General features: G+C 41.9%; 1 pseudogene; it reads left to right on the forward strand.

The window, feature by feature from the left end:
• LOC104983817 overlaps positions 1-4,803 on the forward strand; it is a 10,582-nt pseudogene extending 5,779 nt beyond the window's left edge.
• Positions 4,804-5,477: the final 674 nt, after the last annotated feature.

A 5,477-nucleotide genomic window follows, 5' to 3' on the forward strand; every position in this document is an offset into this window, starting at 1 on the left:
GATATTAAGAAGAGGTGGCAAGAACACACAGAAGAACTATACAAAAAAGATCTTCATGACCCAGATAACCACAATGGTGTGATCATTCACCTAGAGCCAGACATCCTGGAATGTGAAGTCAAGTGGGCCTTAGGACGCATCACTACAAACAAAGCTAGTGAAGGTGATGGAATTTCAGTTGAGTTATTTCAAATCCTAAAAGATGATGCTGTGAAAGTACTGCACTCAATATGCCAGCAAATTTGGAAAACTCAGCAGTGGCCACAGGGCTAGAAAACATCAGATTTCATTCCAGTCCAAAGAAGGGTAATGCCAAAGAATGTTCAAACTACCACACAATTGCACTCATCTCACATGCTAGGAAAGTAATGCTCAAAATTCTCCAAACCAGGCTTCAACAGTAAGTGAACCATCAACTTCCAGATGTTCAAGCTGGATTTAGGAAAAACAGAGGAACCAGAGATCAAATTGCCAACATCTTTTGGATCAGAGAAAAAGCAAGAAAACTCCGGAAAAACATCTATTTCTGCTTTATTGATTACACCAAAACCTTTGACTGTGTAGATCACAACAAACTGTGGAAAATTCTTCAAGAGATGGGAATACCAGACCACCTGAACTGCCTCCTGAGAAATTTGTATGCAGGTCAAGAAGCAACAGTTAGAACCGGACGTGGAACAACAGCCTGATTCCAAATTAAGAAAGGAGTACGTCAAGGCTGTATATTGTCATCCTGCTTATTTAACTAATATGCAGGGTACATCATGTGAAGTGCTGGGCTGGATGAAGCACAAGCTGGAATCAAGACTGCCAGGAGAACTATCAATAACCTCAGATACACAGATGACACCACCCTTATGGCAAGAAAGGGAAGAAGAACTAAAGAGCGTCTTGATGAACATGAAAGAGGAGAGTGAAGAAGCTGGCTTAAAACTCAACATTCAAAAAACTAAGATCATGGCATCTGGTCCCATCTTCATGGCAAATAGATGGGGCAACAATGGAAACAGTGACAGACTTTATTTTCTTGGGCTCCAAAATCATGGCAGATGGGACTCCAGCCATGAAATTAAAAGAAGCCTGCTCCTAGGAAGAAAAGCTATGACCAACCAAAACAGCATATTAAAAAGCAGAGACATTACTTTGCCAACAGAGGTTCCTCTAGTCAAAGCTATGGTTTTTCCAGTAGTCATGTACGGATGTGAGAGTTGGACGATAAAGAAAGTTGAGTGCCGAACAGTTGATGCTTTTGAACTGTGGTGTTGGAGAAGAGTCTTGACAGTCCCTTGGACTGCAAGGAGATACAACCAGTCAATCCTAAAGGACATCAGCCTAAATATTCATTGGAAGGACTGATGCTGAAGCTGAAACTCCAATAATTGGCCACCTGATGCGAATAACTGACTCCTTGGAAAAGACCCTGATGCTGGGAAAGATTGAAGGCAGGAGGAAAAGGGAATGACAGAGGATGAAATAGTTGGATGGCATTACCGACTTGATGGACATGAATTTGAGCAAGCTACGGGAGTTGGTGATGGACAGGGAAGCCTGGCGTGCTGCAGTCCATGGGGTGGCAAAGAGTTGGACACAACTGAGCAACTGAACTGAACTGAAATGATGTAAAACCTGAAACCATAAAACTCCTAGGAGAGAACATAGGCAGAACATGTTCTGACATAAATCGTAGCAATATTTTCTTGGATCTGTCTCTTAAGGTAAAGGAAACAAAAGCAAAAATAACCAAGTGGGACCTAATTAAACTCTCATAACCTTTTTTTTTTTTTTAGTCATGCTGTGTGGCTTGTGGGCTCTTAGTTCCCTGACCAGGGATCAAACCTGGGACTACGCAGTAAAGCACTGAGTCCTAACCACTGGACCACCAGGGAACACCAAAAACTCATAAGCTTTTGTAGAGCAAATGAAACTGTCAACAAAATAAAAAGACAACCTACTGAATGGAAGAAAATATTTACAAATGATATGACTGATAAAGGGTTAACGTAAAAAATATATAAATAACTCATACAATTCAATATCAAAGAAACAAACAACCCACTTAAAAAAATGGTCAGAAAACCTGCATAAACATTTTTCCAAAGGAGACTTACAGATGGCCAACAGCACATGCTCAACATCACTAGTCATCAGAGAAATGCAAATCAAAACACAATGAGCTATCACTGCGTATCTGTCAAAATAACTATCTCCAAAAAGTCTACAGATATGGACTTCCCTGGCTGTCTAGTGGTCAAGACTGCCCTCCCAGTGTGTGAGGGGGGCAGGACACGGGCTCTATCCCTAGTTGGGGAACTAGGATCCTGCATGCCACATAGCATGAACAAATAAATAAATAATGGGTGTATTTTTAAAACATCTACAAATAACAAATGGAGAAGGAAATGGCAACCCACTCCAGTGTTCTTGCCTGGAGAGTCCCAGGGACAGGGGAGCCTGGTGGGCTGCCATCTATGGGGTCGCACAGAGTCGGACACGACTGAAGCGACTTAGCAGCAGCAGCAGCAGCAGCACAAATAACAAATGTTGGTGAGGATGTGGAGAAGAAGGAACCTTGTATGCTGTTGATGGGAATGTAAATTGGTACAGCCACTATGAAAAACAGCAGTGGAATTTCCTCAAGAAATTAAAAATAGAATTACCATATGACCCAGCAATTCCACACCTGGGTATATATCAAAGAAAATGAAAGCACTAACTCAAAAAGATACATGCATCCCAATGTTCATAGCATCACTGTTTACAATTGCTAAGATACAGAAGCAATCTAAGTTCCTAACATGTGGAAGCATATTCTGCAAAGCTGAGTGAAATTCTATTCTGCCATTAAAAAGGATGAAATTTTGCATTTACAACAGCATGGATGGACCTGGAGGGTATTACGCTTAGTGAAATAAGTCAGAGAAAGACAAATACTGTATGTTATCACTTACACGTAAAATGTAAAAAATAAAATGAACAAACGAATGTAACAAAACAGAAACAGACTCACAGATACAGAAACAACCTAGTAATTTGGAGAGAGGGAAATGGGAAGGGGTAAGGTGAGGGTAGGGCAATAAGAGGTACAAACTACTGTGCATAAAATAAATAAGCTACAAGGGTGTATTGTGCAGCAAAGAAAATTTAACCAGTACTTGGTAACAACTTTAAATGAAGTATGTTGTTGTTGTTTATTTGCTATGTCACGTCTGACTCTTTTGTGACCCTGTGGCCTGCAGTCCATCAGGCTCCTCTGCCCATGGCATTTCCCAGGCAAGAATACAGGAGTGGGTTGCCATTTCCTTCTCCAAAATGGATTATACTCTATAAAAATTTTGGATCACTATGTGGTACATCTGAAAATAAATGTATGTAAATTAATATGATATGTAAAAAAAACTCAAAAAAATTTTTTTCACTTAAAGTAAATCCAAATATACTTTACATACCTTTCTATTGGTTGCAATTTACAATGTAAAACTGTTAAAAGTAATATTAACTATTTCTGTCTAGTTGGAATAATTAACCTTTACTCACACAGGAGATGGACACTCACTCATCAGAAAAGAGTTCATGAATTGGAACTCTGCATTGTCATCATCCTATAACTATACTCAAGATTCTGCCTATGAAAGAAGAATCCACTGGTCTGCTGCTGTCCAAAATTGCTTCTGCAATGATAGAGATGTTCTAGATCTACACTTTGATTATGGTAGCTACTGACCACATGGGACTTTTGAGCATTTGAAATATGGCCAGTTCAATGGAGGAACTGAATTCTAAATTTTATTTTATTTTATTTTAATAGATTTAAATATAAACAGTTTCATGTGGACAGGGCAGCAATAGAAAAATGAAACAAAGGGTCTGTTATCACTTTTTAAAAATTCAGTCCATCCATCATTGTTAACAAACCTTTGGCTGGGGCTTGGGGTGAGCAGCCGTGTACGAGGAGGGGTGGGGAGAGCCCCGCCTTCCCATGCTGGCTGGGCGGTTCCCAGCAGGGAGGCACTGTCAACCTTCATTGCAACCTTCATCAGTGAGCGTGTCCCACCCGTGAGAAGGGCCAGTGTGGCATCACCTACTCCAAGACCACACTGGTGTTTCTCAGCCTCATCTTCTGGTGTGGGAGCGTATGTCTTCATCCCTTACAACCACTACGACCACTTCTTTGAAGATGTCTACCCTCTCCTCCCTGCTGTGCTGATCGTAGCTGTAGGAGCCCAGCTCTTCATTACTGGGCTGATTGGCTGCTATGCCACCATCCAGGAAAGCCGCTGTAGACCTGCCACATTTGTCGTCATCCTACTCTTAGGTTTTGGTCACAGAAGTTGTTGTAGTGGTTTGGGGATATGTTTACAGAGCGAAGGTGGAAAATGAGATTGATCGCAGCATTTGGAAAATATAGAAGACCTACGGTGGAACCAACCCTGTTCTGCCAGCTGTGCTATTATGGTCCGAGACAGCTGTCCTCCTGTTGTTGCATTCACAACTCTTCTCACTGGGAAAATACAGCCTGGTTCAAAGAAACCAAAAATCAGAGTGTCCCTCTTAGCTATTGCAGGGAGACCACCAGCAGGTGTCATGGAAGTCTGGCTCATCCCTCTGACCTCTATGCCAAGGGGTATGAGGCTACTGGAAGTTGTGAAGAAGCCACAGGAAATCATGAGGCATGTTATCTATGCGGCAGTAGACATCTGGCTACCGGGTGGGCTCTGTGCCTGCATCCTGTTGTGCAGAACTAGAGAGCCTGCTTACAAGCTCCTCATCACCAGCAGAACCCATGCACATTTAAAACTCACCTGAGCTTTTTAGTCTTGTTCTGATTTGGAAGGTGAATTGAGCAAGTCTATTGCTATTGGCCTCCTGAGTTCATTTAGTTAAAGCACAGGTACATACACAGGTGTTGAACAGAGCAGCTTAGCTCTTCCTGTGTCCACCATCCTACCTACCCACCTATGACTTTTCCTCTGTTCTAGCAGGCTCTCCATGTCAGTGAGTGTGTAAGTACGCCAGTAAATGTTCTAATCTCAGAACTGTTTGCAAGTTGCTTAGTGTGGTAGAATTAAAGGTGGACATGGGCCTGCTTCTGTCAGGGAACAGCTGACGAAGTGTCACAGGGTCCTTTCAGTCTTCACAGGGGAGCGCTCTTGGCCAGAGGTTTTTGACAGGAGAGGGAGGCAATCAGCTGTCCGGTAAAAGTTATTATTATACCAGATGGTGCCCCTCATCAGTGTCCTTTTTAAAAATAAATACTACAGTCCAGTAACTAACTCAAAGGCTATCTTATAAAATGGCTAAAATAGATTTTAGAATCATATGGTATGTGTCTTGGTTCATCTTCAAAATCAGACTGATCTTTGAAACTAGCGGTTTTTAAGCAAAGCTGGCTTTATGTGTGTGTCCGCTCAGTCACTCAGTTGTGTCCAATTCTTTGTGATCCCATGGACTGTAGCCCACCAGGCTTCTCTGTCCATGGG

This window comes from Bison bison, unplaced genomic scaffold (assembly GCF_000754665.1).
Source record: "Bison bison bison isolate TAMUID 2011002044 unplaced genomic scaffold, Bison_UMD1.0 scf7180017863415, whole genome shotgun sequence".
NCBI lineage: Eukaryota > Metazoa > Chordata > Mammalia > Artiodactyla > Bovidae > Bison > Bison bison.